Genomic DNA, 17,203 nt, shown 5'->3' with positions numbered 1-17,203 from the left:
TTAAATACAAATGAGGATTAAACTTGTCTGTGGGTATAAGGACAGATATTTTCAATATTGTTAGGGATTATGCTGATTTGGTAAATTGATTCTTTTATGTTCTTATCCAAGATACATGACTTCATTAATCCTAAGTATTTGGCTAGGTTTCCAGTACCATAAGAGTAGGGATGTCTGACAAAGTCATAAAAAAATCATACTATTAATTATGTAAATACCCACAATACTTTTACGTTAGTGTATATATATGTGTGTTGTATATATATATACATATATATACATATATATGTATATATATATTAATGAAATTTTCCACTCTTAACTTTTTTTTATTTCAAGATAATTTATTTTCAAAATGGGTCACGACATTAGCATCTGGTCCATTCTGCCAAATGTACCAGCTATATACGCTTTTTCAGCAACTGAGAGCACATTTTGGTATAATGTCTGAAAAGTAAATAAAAACCTACATAAAATAAATATTCAAAGTTTCCATAACAGCACAGGTACATGTGACCTAACTCCTAACCTTCCATAATGCATCTGTGCCAACCCCTACCCTTACAAAGACATTCCAAAACTAGCAGTAATTAAGTTAAATGGTCCCCTAAATCCTTTAATTCAAGCTAAACTTGCAGGTAAGAGCTACAAGATTGGCATCTACACATTGATACTAGTGGAAGCACAGGCTGCTGGGTGACAATGGTCCATCCAGCTCTTTTGGGAACAAGACATGGGCAGAGTGGCATCATCCTGCTCCTCTACTTCTGGTGGGAAGCCATGGCTCTGGATCTGCTTCCTGAGTTGCTATACTGGCCGTGACATTGCACAGTGGACAGAAGGCCTGTAGAATCCATTGAGAGTAGATGCAGCAGCAATGGTGTATGCACCCATGTTTTCCCAGAGCATCTAATCACCCACATGCATTCGAGGCAGGTTACAGCACTAGACAATCCGATCAAGGCCATCACATCTTGGTCCCCAAATGCTGGGTGAGTAATACTTCTCATGTGGTTTAAGTCTCTTAGGAAGCAAGGACTTCACATATGCATGATTGAAAAGAAATACTCCATCATTCACATAACACATGAAAGTTTGCTCATTTGACTCAACATCATCGTCAGAGCTGGTCTGATCTTACCATATGATTTTCTTTGGAAATGATATTGACTGCCAGTGTGAAAGATGACATAGTATCTGCCTGGCTCAGCTGTGACTCTCACCCCAGAGTCTGGTGGGAAATACTTGTCCAGAGCTGGGTTGATCACACTTGTGATCTGATTTAAGCTTCCTGTCCTCAGATCCAGGAAAGCCGCCATCAATATCAAGCAGACACATGCAGAAACCAAATTCTGTTCCCATGTCAAAAACACAGCAGGCATTTGGACAGGGCCTGTACAAAGGTCTCAGGATCAGTACATATGCCTCCACATGGAAGCTGACTGCAATCACATCAATATTTAGTTCCTATCTGGTTCCAGGAGAAGTCTGCTGGTTTTGAGTGTGGCACCAAACTTAAAACTGAGGTAACAAACTGCTCTGGAACCATCAGTGGCAATCCACAAAACTAAGTTTTCCTTTGGATGTGTTCTAGCAGCTATCATCAACTCAACCTCACTGTCGAAAGTCATCAGAGACACTTGCTACATGGATTTGCAGAGATAATCCTCTGTAGAGGCACCCTGAGCCCCTCACGAATCAAGGTTGTTTGCACAGTCAGAACCGGTCCCAATGGCAGCTAGGGTGTTCACTATGACTCTGCTTCCATTGCTTTTGACTGCATAGGGCGTGACATGGGAAAGAGCTTTTAACCATCTTCGATGTTTCTTCTGAATGTCTCCAAGGTCCATGACATAAAAAGCATTATTATCTTCAGAGGAAAATACTTTATTAAATTTTTGGTTCAGAATGTCCTTGGCAGTAAAGCCTTCATTAAAGATATGGCAGTTAAACTCTTCCTTATTAAAGTTGTTCATGGTTCTCCATGTGCCAAAAACAACAACAACAAACAAACAAATGAAAAACAAAAACAAAACCCCAGAGATGGAATTAAATTATTGCCAGTTCCTCACAAGGCAAGCTACCCAGGAACTCTAAACATGGTTTCCTTAGAGCAGTACGTGGACTCTACTGGCAAGCCCCGTGGAGACTCTGTGCTGCTGAACCAACTGGTCAACCTTGTGGTCCAGCGGCCACAGATGCAGTCTGAGGTGGTGCCTAGCTGCTGACTGAGAACTGTTGGTGGCGGCTGCTGCAGGAACTGACCCCCTTCTGGACTTACAATGTGTCCTCTACAAGCCACAGGCCATCTAACAAAAACCCCAACAACCGTCAGGAGAAGTCATTTTGTTTGTCAAGGATGTCCAGTAGATTCCCAAACATTACAAGCTATTGCTATTGCCTGTGATTTTCCCCCAGAGGTGGAAGGTTAGTCTCTATCCTTGAAGATACAATGCACTTCAGAACACAGGCCCTAATGGTCCCTGAGCTGGAATTAACCTGAAATCCTTCTCTTTGAGAGATATCTTTCAAGGTAATGGAAGGTGTCATGCAGATTTCCAAAGAAGAGAAACCACAAACACTCCCACACAGCTACATCACATATGAACCTCAAGGGATACTGGCATAGTAAACAGCAATAAGGATATAGTAACAAGGGTTCAGTAATGGCACACAAACCTTAGTGGTAACAAATAGCTCTCCGAATGTACTTTAGAAGGAAATAATGCCTCACTTTGAAATCCTTCTGAAAATGTACTTTTCATGGTTTCAATAACATGGAGTCAGTCAGGTTCCAAAATTATTACTTAATATATTCCAGAAAAAAAAGCTCATAAGAATGATATTGGATGCTATTATGAGAAGTGTGATAAAATCTATCACATCCATTTCTTCTCATTGAGAAGGTATTTCCTTTGTCTGCTGTGCCTTACTATATATCATTCTATTCTGTGCTACATCACTTAGTTATCAATTTGGTTATTAGATCAATTGTCCTAATATTGCAATCCTTGTGTTATTTTATTCAATAGCAGTCTTGGAATGCTACTGTTAATTTGGATTTGCTAAAGATAACTTGTTAATAGCCTCCTTTCAGTAAACAAGAAAAAGTGTTCTACCTAAAGAAACTGGAGACATAAACTGAAGGTGCTGAGGTCTGCATGAACAAATCCATATGCAGAAATGTGAAATTAGGAAACTGAAAGTTGTGCTAATTATTTCTCACACTGCCCAAGGTACGTCTGCACCGTATCTACAGTTAGTACAGACAGAAGAGGAATTCGTTACTGCTGTTTGTACTGCTAAGTTTCTGGTAACTTCGTGGGATCTTCAAACATATTCTTGTAGAAAAAGAACCACCCTTTCCCCAAATTACAGGATAGATGGAATCAGTGAAGAAAGGTTCTAGTCTGCAAAGAGCTAGCTTAATTTTCCTCCTTTATCTGGCATGCATCCACTTGACTTGATTGATTTCTTCTGCAGAAGCTGAGCTCCGTCTCTCATTATTTGCTGGCGGTTCACAACAGAAGAAATTTATGAGTCAGTTTGATTGCTAATTTGTAGACCTGATCCACTGTATCAACAGATTTAATTGGTGATCCCACTCTCAGTAAGAAATGCTTGCTCGTGTAAGACAATGAAATCCATTTTTCCAAATCAAAATTCGGAGTCGTTATAACCACTCTATAAAAAGCAAATCTATTGCTTCTACTATATTTGCTTCGACTGTGAATTATGTCATTCAATAGAGAAAGTAATGAAGTTTGCTTGACATGGCTACTTTTTCACAAAGGCATCAGGCTCATTACTCACGTTTCTACTCTATTTCAATCGCATATTGCTTTTGGGTAGGTGGCTTACGAATGATGTCATGTGCAATAGAAACCTGACCTAGGCAGCCTAAGGATTCCCAGATAAAGTTAGCATTGAGCTCCTTTTGTTCACTGGAATTTCTTAATTTATTTGCTTTGAAAGCAATAAATAACATATAAAGTATGAAAATTACATTAACCGATAGTTTTATTTTTTCTTTGTGTATCCATACATGCCTATGTGTATATATACCACATGTTTATAATGCATTCAGTGGCCAGAAAAGGCTATCAGATCCCCTTGAGCTGGAGTTAGAGGTGGTTGTGAGACCCCTTATATAGGTACTGAAAAGGAGACCTTCTGGAAAAGAATCAATCATTCTTGACTATTGAGCCATATCTCTAATTGAATTGTTTTTTCTTGTTGACTAGAAAAATATCTATAACTCACTGCTGTATAGATATTACTTCATTGCTGCCTACATATATTTTCACCACTACTAGTGTATATGTATTTTCAAATCATGAAGTTAAATTGTTTTCATGGATTATGTGTCATAGTTGAATAATTCTTATCTTTTTATTACTCAACTATGGTAAAGAAAAATCAATTAATGAAGGTGAAATATGAGTGACTATTATAAGCTAAGAATTGTGAGGACAGCAGAGGTATGTATGCAGGATTTAACTTCTGAGCAAGGTAAATGACCATGTTAATCTTAAAAATAAATCTTTAACATACTTTGTTTCTTTATTTTAACTAATGGTCAGTGTTAAATATCTTACAGTTTCTATCTATTTTATGATAGTATAATACACTCATAATCCCAATAAATGTTAACATTACAAATACATCAATTTTATTATAATATTCCACATTTTAAAATTTTATTTATTCCACTTTATGTGTATAAGTATTTTAGCTGAATATATGCATGTTTATGATATGCTTGCCTAGCCACCCTGGATGTCAGGGGAAAGCATCAGATCCCTTTGAACTAGAGTAATGGATGGTAGTGAGCCACCATGTAAGTCCTGGAGACTGAACCCAGGATCACTTCAAGAACAACTATTGCGCTTAACTGCTGAACCCCCTCTCCAGTCCTTATTATCTTTCTAAGGCACACATTCCTGCATAAACTTCCATAACTGTAAGAGTTTCATGTGTAATATCTAAGTCCTATATTTACTGATTTGTTAGTGTTGCTTCATTTATGAATTTATGTATAATACACATACATAGTTATATTAATGAAATAGTGAAAGCAAGAAGGACAGTGAGAGATAATTTCTCCTTTATCACACAAAATAAGTGTGACACACATGCTCTGTACGTGTGGGTCATAATTCTGCACAAGGCAGTCGAGATGTTTCTCTGTGTTCATGATTTGTCCACCCACTGGTCAATCCAATGCTACTTTCACTGACTGCTTCTTTCCTCACACAGGCAGAGGAAGCAATTTTTCTTTGCTACAATAGACTATAAGTTCTCTAATGCTTGCTTTACCTCACATATCTTATTAGGACTAGACAAGGGAGGGTACTCACTACTCTGGTTTTTGAGTCATCTCTCCATTATGAATATCACATTCTTCTTTTTGAGCTCAATTATAAAAACTGACTATTGTAGGTCATACTTACTCGTATTTGACAGTGTGTTTGTTTCTATGAATCCAGTCAGTTACGTTTCCTAGAAATTTGCACAGCATATTCTGTCTCTGTATAAAGTTTTCCTTAAGGGTAGATATTTTTTTAAATGTGTGAACATACGATAAAATATAAATATATTTTCTTTTAAAAGCTATTTATTCATACATCACTCCCACTGACTTTAAGCAGCTGTGACTGAACACTGAAACAATTTAATAGTCTGCATTTTAATGTACCTAATTTTATAAAATTAATACTATAGACTAGGCTGGCATTAAATATAAATTGCTGAAATGTATAGATTCATAGTTAAAAAAGAAAGAACTATCTTTGAGAATTATTTTAGCTATGAGTTTCTCATTCTTCTTCTGCCTTTTAATATTACTGTCTTGTTCCTGAGCTAAATATTATTTTTGGCATTTTTTTTTTGTGTGTGAGCATTCGTGTTCAAATGTGTGTACCCGTGAATGCGAGCGCACACATCCATGTGTGCACATGCTTGTGGAGATCAGAGGTGGACATCAAATAGCTTCCTCTATCATTAGTGTCTTTGTTGTTTGAGATAGGAGTCTCTTTGAACCTGGAGCTTATCTGTTTTCCTGGGAAGGGTGGACAGTGAGGTCTAAGCATGTGTCTCTACCCACCTAGTGCTGATGTCACAGGAGAGTCCAGTTATGCTCATCTTTTACATGGATGTTGAGGATCCAAACTCAGTTAATCATGCATACATGGAGAACGCTTCACTGATTGAACGACAGCCCAGTACTCTATGTTTCATTATCTCAAGCTGTTAAATCCTAAGGTCAAAGTTAAATTTCAGCATTTTCGCATTTTTGCAGTGAGTGTTCTCAATCTTTTCAGCTCCCTATGAGGCACTGGAGCCTGGGTCATGTGAATGGACCACCTCTTCAGTAGGTGCTGATACCTTTATAGGGGCTGTTAACACATTTCTTGTTCCAAGACTTTAGGACTCTCTAAATTTGCAAAATGATAGACTGTGAAGGAGTCATTTACATTGAAATTGGATATTTATTATAGCAGGCAGCTAATTTTGAAAGTTCAATAGCTCTCTAGAGGCTCTCATAGGAGATGTAACTACCCCTAAGTTATTACTTTGTAATAAATATGGAAATGAATGTTCTTATATCTTTTCCTTCTTACCTGACAAGCAGTAATATTGTAGATGTCTCTACATCATCAGCATCTGGGATTAGATGAGGTAGATGTGCTATTTCACACATCCTGTGTAGGGTCATTGGATGCATATTCAGTAGTTCACTTACTGACTTCTTTGCTATATACACAGATCAATTCATTTACTTCACTATTGATAAAACAATATCGTATGACATTAAATTAAAACAGATATCTATGTTAGATTATAACCAAACCTAACATGTTGTATTGTAAAATTGCTTTGTCTGGCATGCAGAGCCTGAGTTTAAATCCCAGAATTAGAAAAATAAAGTATCTGTGCATGTGTGTGTATGTACAAAAAATGTATGTATCTTTTAAATGCATATATAATATAATTTCCTTATGCCACAGAAGTGAAATTTAGACGTAATAGACATTTAGGATTGTGATCCAGAGCTGTGACTTCATTCAGCATTAAAGTCTTCTTATGCTCAATTTAGCACCTCTTGTTTCTTTAATTTATCTGCAGCATGACTTTCAAAGTCACATGTTCACTCTCTTGCTATGCTCTAACATCTGACGCTATTTTTTCTCTCTAACTTTTAGAAATACCGGTTGAATCTCTACATCTTCTTGGGCCTATTATTTTCATTATATAAGAATCAATCATTTTCAAAACAAATATAGTTATTTCATTCCTCTGCCTCAAAGCTTCTAAGGCATTGTGACCAAGGGAAAAGTCTCAAAATATTTTCCTCAGGCTGTGAAATCTTTATTGTGATTCTTCTCTTGCTTTGTTAATGATGATAACAGCCGAGAATCTACAAATGGTGTTCCTTTTGTCTGGAATAGTTTTCCTTCTCCTTTATGTTGCCTAAGTAATTCCAAAGAATTAAATAAAGAAAGAAAGAAGGAAGAAAGAAAGGAAGAAAGAAAAAGAAAGAAATGAAGGAATAAAGGAAAAGAAAGAAGGAAAGTAGTGAAATTTTATATCTTCCAGAGAGTTTTAAATTTATTTTTAATCATTACTTAAGTTTTTCTTCCCAGGGAACTTTTATTAATTTGTATTTCTAAACACATTTCATGACTTTTAGAAAGATCTGTCATAAATGAATGTATAAATGTGTTCATTGCCCTGTATCCTCTGGATGACATGCATTTTTTTTTTTTACATAAAACATACTCAGGAAGGAGCTGTTGAACAAAAAAAAAAATCTTTCTAAGAGAGGCAAGAGATAGTTATGTGGATCTCATGTGATGAAGGCATTGCAGGGAAATGATAAAGATCAACAATCATTCTCATGTTAGAAAAATTCAAGGATGATTCTAAGAAATTATTTTCATGTAGAACTTGAGTTTTCTTTAAGTAAAAGGATGAAAAGCCAGGTTACTTAACTTCCTGGATGTTTTATTAGAGTATGCTAGATTAAGACTTTTATTGCCATATGAAATGTATTCCAAGGTTATATACTCTGCTGGTCTGAATGTAATTGGCCCCCATAGTCTCATAGGCAGTGACACTGTTAGGAAGTATGGCCTTGTTGGAGTGGATATGGACTTACTGGAGGAAATGTGTCACTGTGTCTATGGACTTTGAAGTCTCCTATGCCCAGGATCCTGCTCACTGTCTCAGTTTAATTCTTATTACCTGCAAGATGTAGGATTCTCAGCTACTACTCCAGCATCATCTCTGCCTCCTTGCTGCCATGATCCCTGCCATGACGATAATGGAGTGAACCTCTGAAACGATAAGCCACAGCCTCAATTAAATATTTTCCTTATAAGAACTGTCGTAATCATGGTGTCTCTTCACAGCACTAGCAACCTTAATGAAGACAAACTCTGAAAATAAAATAAATTCAATTAAAGTTCTTTATAAAGTTAGACATAAAATAATTCTAAAAATGGTAAGAACACGATAAAGAGACTTGAGTAAAATCATTTCCTGTGGAGGAATTCATAGGACCAATTGTCTCATTAAAGGAAAATTAGAGTGTTACTACTTCCTTCATGCTCACAAATGTGCATTGATTGGGATTATACTGGAAAAAGTTGTTCACAAAAGCACATCATTTCATCTCACAAAATGTTATTATTATACGTAGAATGTGATTATTTTTGATCATTGTTAAAACAATGAGAATATATTGACAGTAATGAATGAGAAGAAAAAATATTATTTGCAGGTTGGTTTTTTTCATTGTATTAACTTTTTTATCTTTTAAACATTATAAAGTTATTAGATTAAAAGTAACATCAGTTGTTGCTGTACAATAGTTTACACACCTCAAATATGCTGGTTGTACTAATTAAGAATGTTTGGGTTTTTCCAAGAAGCTTCTAGTTCCTTAACAATAAAAAGACAAGAAACTCAAGTTTCAAACCTTAATGTCAGAATAATAGACAGTAACAAAAGCCCATATAAAATCAAGCATTCAGTTTCTTGTTAGTACATCTGAATGTGTGACCCCTGCATTTTACACTTTTCAGTTTATTTGTGGTGGTTGTGAGGCAAATATAGTTTAACCTTCGGTCAATGGAAAATGACGTTAAGTCATTTCAGTTTGCCTTCTTGTGCTTCGAAATCCCTTCATCTTTTGAGCATGTCATGGTCACAAATGACACATGTAGCAGATAGTATCCAACACTGTAAGTATTAAGAATGGGTAAGAATGTAGAAAATGTAAAGCAAAATAGTGTACTAGAATCTTTTCCTTTTTGTTGATTTTGTTTTATTGATTTGGGATTTTTTAAAGTATAGTTTCTCACTTCAACTGTTTATATTTCTTAACAATAAGTATCCTATAACTTATTTTTTGCGGCTTTTAAAGGCAGGACAAAAGCAAAAATGAATCAAAGTCAACATTTGCTCTTAGAAAGGGGCCTCTTACACCTGAGATCACTGAGCTTGAAAAGAGGGACTTGGAGAACAATTGGCATGAAATCAAAGCTTTCAAGGCATTGACACAAGATTGAAGAACTTGAAAGAAAGAGAAAATTGGACCCTGAGAATCTTCCCTGCTTATTTTCAAACAATCAATGAGAAGAACAATGATCTTACATCTCAGCAGTCTCTTTTGAGCTACATACGCTGACATGCCTTAAGGTTTACTTTTTAGCTTGTTGATGTTTTTTTCCTCTGTACAAAATTATGAGAAAACAAAGCAAATGAGAGAAAATTCTCAAAGACTGACCAAGATACTGTAGCCATTAATGCAACAGGGATAATCTTGTGGATGTGTGAGTTCAATATCTCAAAAGAAAAAAATGAAAGAACCATTACATAAAACTCCTCAGTCAGCATCCAGTGAAGCCACAAGCTTTAATTGAGTTATTTAAACCAATAATAATGCATATTTAGTTCATTAGAAACTTGTCAAATACTTTGCTTAAAGAAGGTTGCATGCCAACTATATGTAATATGCCTGTTTATAAGTTGGCATGGTTGAAGTACATTGGATTGCTTTTTAGTTTGTAATTTTTATTTATTTTTGTTTCAAGTCTTACAGCAAAAGCCAGCATATGAAGAACATGATAAAGCTAAAGTTTTTTCCAGAGAAATTACATGTCTTTTAACTTTATAAATGATAGTCTTCAAAAATCCCATAAATGTATAAAACACATTTTGGTTATATCCATTCTTTCCAGTCCCTTCCTACATCTGTATTGGACCCTCTTAATACCAATCATTTCCAGTCTCACGGTTGTGTGGTCATCCATTAGATCAAAGATAGTCTCCCTGTGGTAGGACATTGTAGAGAGCATCCTTCCCCCAATGCTGAATTGTTTACATGATTTGTGCAGGTCTTGTGCACAAAACTACAGTTGCTATGAATTCATGTGTGCAATAGCTATGCCATGTCCAGAGGACAGCATTTCACAGTGTTTCACCCCTCCTCCAGCTCTTATGTTCTTTTAACCCTCGATTCCACAATATTCCCCAAGCCTCCCTGGGCATGGCATAACTCTGCATGCACTCTCTCTCATTTTCAGCACATGGGTACAGAAATAAAGGATGGGGATGAGTTTGTCAAAACTAAAGCTGCACAAAGAAACCTTGTGTAATGTGATTAAAATACAATATGAAATAGGAATTTGAACAAAAGTATTCTGCATGTGTAAAGAATATTACTATCAGAAAACACAGGTTATTAAATAAAAGTCTAGTGTCAGGAACGGATTACCTCCCTATGAGTTATTGGTCAGAGAGACACCAGAGGCACTCAAACCAATACAAGCGTTTGCTATTATTCTTGGTTATGAACAATTGCTCAAAGTCAGAAGTTATTGCTGAAATAAAAATATTTTTGTAGATTTATTTAATTTTTTATTAAATATCAGCATGAACAGAAATTATTTTGTTTCTGTATAGAGTGTAGAGTAATACATTGTAATGCAATGTGACATAAGAAATATAATACATAATAAAATCATGGTTCATTTTTGTGCTTCAGTTGTTTTACTTCTAGCAATTTGGAAACTTTGTGAGTTACATTCTGTGTACATTTGGCACATACTTATTATTGCATGGAGGCCTTCGCTTTGAGCATGTCCTTTCTTGAATCATTCTGTGATGCTATGATTCACCTTGTATTCAGTGGCCCAGTTTTTGTTTCTATTGTGGGAGTTTTGAGAGCAACAAACATAGTTATGATAGACTTCCCATTGCCTTCTGTAAGATATTCTTTCTTTATACACCATTAGTTTGCAGTGCCTGAGGTGTCTATACAGCTGATCATCTAGCTAGAAATTGTGCAGATCCCACTAATAACTCCTCATTCATAATTTATAGGGGGCTGTCACACAACACAGGAAGCTCTACATGTTTTGTAAATTCCATCGGAGCCAATGGGTACAACTCAGAAGCAGCTAAAAAGAGAAAGAGTAAAATATGGTAGTACTCAACATACGAAGGTTCCAAACCCTTTCCTGTGAAAGAAACCATATATGTCCTTGCACACAGGTGCTTTGAATGATAACAGTCCTGAGAGATAGGCTTATAAGATTTAAGGTTTGGATCTCAGTTGGTGGATCATTTTGGGAAGGATTAGGAGGTATGGCTTACCAGAAGAGCCATGGGCATGGGCTTTGAGGTTTGAAAAGACCATGTTATTCCCAGCTGTTCTTTTCCCTATTGTCCTATGTGTGGATCAATAGGTAAGCTTCCAGTTTTTCTGTCCTAATGCCTCTGCCCCACCATAATGATGCATCTGAAATCAATAGAGTGAATTGAGCAGTTTCTTTTATAAGTTGTCTTGGTTATGGTGTCATCATGACAATATAAAAGTAACAAACAGAATGGTGCAAAACATGGAAGCTCTCATAAGTGCCAGTGACCAGAAGCTGCTTCATTACGTAGGCATAGGTAGCTGAATCATTAGTTATACTATTGAACTGTATTCCCAGTCACCGTCTGCTCCTAAAGGTCAGAGAATAATGTGCCTCAGGATCTCAACACTCTAATTGCAGCTTGGTCTTCCTGCCAAGGCCAGTACTTGTCCCGAATTGTCTCATTAATAGGGACTGCCAGGATCCTCCATGAATAACAAACACACTCCTGTCACCTGGTAAATGTTTGGAATTTATAAGCGATTTTCCAGAAACCAAGGACAAAGGCTAGCCAAATTCTCTACTCCATCTGGATTAGCTATATAAGTGGTGGAAGTATAATATGTAAGTAATGCTATTATAGACTATATATTAATAAAATATAGTTTTATCATCAAATTTTATAAATACTTATAGCATATGATATATTGTATTTAAAAAGTCATACCTGAACATGTACATAAATCAGAAAAAGTCATAACAATTTTAGAGAAGTTGAGAAAGTTCAAGATCTCAAATCTATTTGAGTATGTATATTTACGTATGATTTCTCATCTAGGATGGCAGCAGTGCAATGAAAATGTAATTTAGAGAATGTTCTGGGAATAATAGCTATTGATTATTGAAACCGATTTGAGATGTTATTTTGAAATCTACAATATGTTATATATTTGAGGGTACATAAGGCAATGCCAAAGCTTTCTAAAAACCTGTGAAATAGGCATTAGTACTTTCTATTAGCCATCACAAGGGTGTCTGTAACTCAGGTAGGTATTCAGATTATGGAAAAGTTGTTCTAAAGCAAAGGTACACTGTAAACAATTTCAGGGACTTCTCTTCGACATAGGACAGATGGAGTTCAAACCAAAGGTAGAGTGGCTGATACTCTAGAGAAATACATGCAAATAAAAATCTGGAAGGCAGAGCACAGGAAGAGAACCAACTAGAGATAATCCATATAGTGTGCCATGGATGAGGGATTACGGAAAATTTTAGGACAAACACAGCAATGTGGTCCTGATAAAAAGGTCATTGTCATAACCCTGAATCTGGAAGACATCGTACCTGAAAGGGACAGATCTAGTTAACCAAAATTTGAGAAATAATATGTTCCCTTTATGGATATAGTGATATAATTTCTCTGTGTGAGGCAGAGGCAGACAGATCTCTGTGAGTTCAAGGACAGCCTGGTCTACAGAGGTAGTTCCAGGACAGTCAGAGCTACACAAAAACCCTATCTCAACTGGGCTGAATCCTGGGAGAAGGAAGGCGGAGAGAGAGAGAGAGAGAGAGAGAGAGAGAGAGAGAGAGAGAGACGCCATGGAGCTTCTGCTAGAATATGACATGTCAAAACTTTGCTGGTAAGTCACATCCATGTGGTAATATACAGATTAATAGAAATGGGTTAAGCTAATGTAAGAGTTAGCCAATAAGAAGTTAGAGCTAATGGGCCAAGCAGTGATTTAATTAATATAGTTCCTGTGTGATTATTTTGGGTGGCCAGGATGAACAAGCGGATCCTCCTCCTACATGTAGCTTTTATAAAGTACATTCTCAGCTACTCAGAGGCTTTTCTGCTTGTTGACGCTAGTGCTCTAAGTTTGTAAGTATTTTTGTATAAACAGAGAAGTGCTACTTCTTTGGAAAGTACACTTTAATTCACAAAGGAAGAATCTTGACCACATTCTCCATGCAGTGTTTTTTGACACATTACATATTACTTTGACCTTCATCTTGATTCATTGTTACATAGCACAAGGAAAGCATAATTTGTTGATGTATGTTTTGCAGCGAGATGAAAATTGGGTATATTTTTACCTAGAATTTCATGTAACATCATGTCAGGAAAGCAATTAATAAATAAAAGAACATTAGGCAAATTTCTTAATAAAACTTAACTGTATTCGTTACTTCATTAACATCCCTTTCTATATAATTTTTTGTGATTTAGTTCGCATAAGTCAAGATTAGGCTCTAACCATATATACATTATTGTGAACTGTGCACCAGGCTCTAATCATACATGCAGTATTGTGCACACTGCACAGATAGATGTCTCTCAGAAATTTCCTATCAGTATGTGAGCCAGCTTTGCAATACTGTAAAAAAAAAAAAATAGCTGAATCAGATAGCTTTAAAAGGAAAACAAACAAAACAGCAAACAACAAACCCCAAGGCAAGTAACTTAGCTCATGTTTTGAATTTGTATAGATGGGGTTCTGTTGTCTGAGCTCATGCTTGGATAACACCCTGAGCAGTAGCAATGGCTGGGCTATTTGGAGGGGAGTGGCTTTATCTCTAGCAGGAGCAGAGAAAAAGACTGTCGCCAGAGTCTTCTTTCGTAATGACTTTCATATGAAAACTTCCTGAGAATCAAATGTGAAATACTACGATACTGAGAGACGAATCTCCTATCTACAAGGACTACATTAGTCCACTTCATCCCATTTTGCAATGTCTCAGACACCTTGAGACCAAGTAGAACCTGGGGAATCACAAACCATATTCAAAACAGAGCAACACCCTTGGTTGTTGGATTGAGAAAGACATGTCTCCAAACGTGTGTTGTGTCCAGTCATTATTAAGCACTTACAATTAAAAAAGGCCACAGTCTGTGACTTTTCATTATTTGGCTTTCTACACGAAATTAATGCAGTGCAAACCAGCTGATTAGAAGGCTAATGACGTCATGGAGAAAATCAGCAACACATTTGCATGAATTTTGAAGATGGCCTACGGATGAAGTCTTAAATTTTATCAGAAATGTGGATAAAGTAACAAACGGAACAGCTGACTCAGGACTTATGAGAAGCCGTAACTGGAGAAGGGAGGGAAAAGGGTATATGCAAGCAGACCATGAGAGTGATTGATGTTTTTAATCACTGATGATAACACTTGTATAGGTATTCCATAATTAATTTTTCTCTGAAATCTTACACTCTACTACAACCAAAATAACAGCATTATATCATTGTTTTAAAAAATCCGAACCATATAGAAAATTAACATCAGACTTACTTTGGTGAGAGAGGTTTGCATCGATCTGCTTCTGAATGGTTCACAGATGTTAATTCAACTAACAAACTTTTCCATTTTTTTTTCTCAGAGATAAAATAGTACTGAGTTCACCTCATCAGCCTTCAAGGTAGAGGTAAGCCATTTTCTTAATTGAAGAATAGAACAATCTCTTCAGAGACTTTCCCTTTCCAGCAACTTATTCCAGGGCTTAACTCACATGCAAAGTTTTGTAGCTACCACTTCGTCTCCAATTTGATTGAAACAGACTAATTTTCTTCCCTTCAATACAAATTTGTGATTTTATTAAGATATTACCAGCCTTGGTGCATTCATATTTTTGAATTCTGTTCACAAAAGGAGTTTCTCTAAATATTATAGAAACAACTACCAAATGCAAACCACGCGCTCCGTAACTCATTTAACTTATGGGAAGGAAAGCACTCCTGGAGAAGATTATTTTAGCAGGTCTCATGATCCGCAGGAAAATGACCCCAGATGAAGCCCACCACAGTGCTTTACATGGTTGAGACAACATTTGGTGAGCCCTAGATTTATCTGAGTTACAATGTTATTTGACAAGTAATTTCTAGGACTAGAACTCATGTACCAAATTTTGATTGCTGTTCATGGGGAGAAATCATTCTGTTATCAGTTTAAACAGGATCTCATTACTAAATGCCTTGGGGAATGGGGTGGAGCATGTGTGAATAAAATGAAAAGACGATGAGCACATTTTTTAAAGTAATACAGGGATGTATTATCTTCAGGGCTCATCTTTTTATTCTATTAAAAGACTATTTGGGGCTACCTACAATTTTAATGACTTATACATTTACACTCCTTTTGACAGAATATTGAGCAGGTAGTTTTATCCAAATGACTAAATTACACGTATCATATCATTGTACTAATTTTAGAGCGATAAAGTAGTTCTAGAGCCATCCAAAGGATTTCACATGACCAAGATTACCAACTTCTGATGAAAAAATAAAGAGCAAGCATCTAAACACAAAAAGGTTATTTATGGTAGACAATTCACAGCATTTTGTGCATCTTAAATCTTTGTATTCTAGGTACTATATTATACAAAGTTAATTAGTATTAGAAAGTAATGTTACTGAACATGATTTTGGTGTTTACAAAAATTTCAAATTTGTAACTGTAAGGTCTGTCTGTGTTTACATATAACTGATAAAATGGCATTATATATCCAATTAAAATAGGAATAATTATAAATTCACAATAACAATAAACAGGTAGCAAACAAACCTATATGAATCAATCAAAGTTTACATAACTTGTAAGATATGTAAAACTTCACTTGGACATGAAGAGAAAATATAACACAGGTTATAAATGTATTATACATCTATAACACATCAAGTTAAGATTCATATTTGGGGAAAGAAAGACTTCAATATGAAAATGTCCTTTGTAAAATTTAACAATTTATTTTTAATATCTTATTTGTAGACTGCATACAAAGCACAGAATTTCCATAAACTGGATATTACTTTTCCAATTTGAACTGTAAATAATCTTGAATACATCAATATAGCATTTAAATAACCAGTCATTCAACAGTCTGTTTCCAAATAATAAAATAAATCATATCAAAACAATCATATTTAGCTTGTGTCCATGTAAACAAATATATTCTATAAAAATAGATTGTTGAATTTAAATCTGTTATTAGATGAGGAGTCTTGCATGTGAATTACATTAGTGTACTGAAATAATTTAAATACTAGACATTAAACGAAATGTGTTGTTTTTAAATTATGCATATATGCAAACTTTTATCTGGTGGTAGCGAAACAGCCTCCTCTGTGTCACCTTTCTATTGTAGATATAGTGTTGCCTGTCATAAGTAATAAACCCAAAGGCTTCACTGATATGTTTCAATACAAATCTATTTTCTACATATATAGAATCAGTGTGGAGATTCAGGCCATTATCACCTTCTGCCCTGTGGTTTAAACATCTAGGATCTCAGTGCCCTTGCAATGTCTAATATAAGCACCAGGGATGGAACCACAAGGGAAACTATGTCTGATTATCAATTATCTCAACCCAGAAACAACCCAATCATTTTCTCACACATAATGGAAAAGTACATTTAGTCTGGACAGCTGCTTGCCAGAAAGTATTATGAATGCTATTCTCTGAATGTCTACACTCAGTCCTCATTCGTACATCGAATCTTGTCCTGATTGTTGAGATTCAATCATTAGTATCTTTGGGAGAAGATTAGATCA

General features: G+C 35.7%; 1 pseudogene; it reads right to left on the bottom strand.

Annotated features, from left to right (window-relative positions):
* Window positions 1-660: 660 nt before the first annotated feature.
* On the bottom strand, window positions 661-1,976 carry LOC121458972 (annotated as a pseudogene).
* Window positions 1,977-17,203: the final 15,227 nt, after the last annotated feature.

This window comes from Microtus oregoni, unplaced genomic scaffold, assembly GCF_018167655.1.
Source record: "Microtus oregoni isolate MIOR12 unplaced genomic scaffold, Mior012 000018F_ref0000195, whole genome shotgun sequence".
NCBI classification, from domain to species: Eukaryota; Metazoa; Chordata; class Mammalia; order Rodentia; family Cricetidae; genus Microtus; species Microtus oregoni.
The sequence above is the reverse complement of the archived record's forward strand: the minus strand, read 5'-3'. Positions and strand labels throughout refer to the sequence as shown.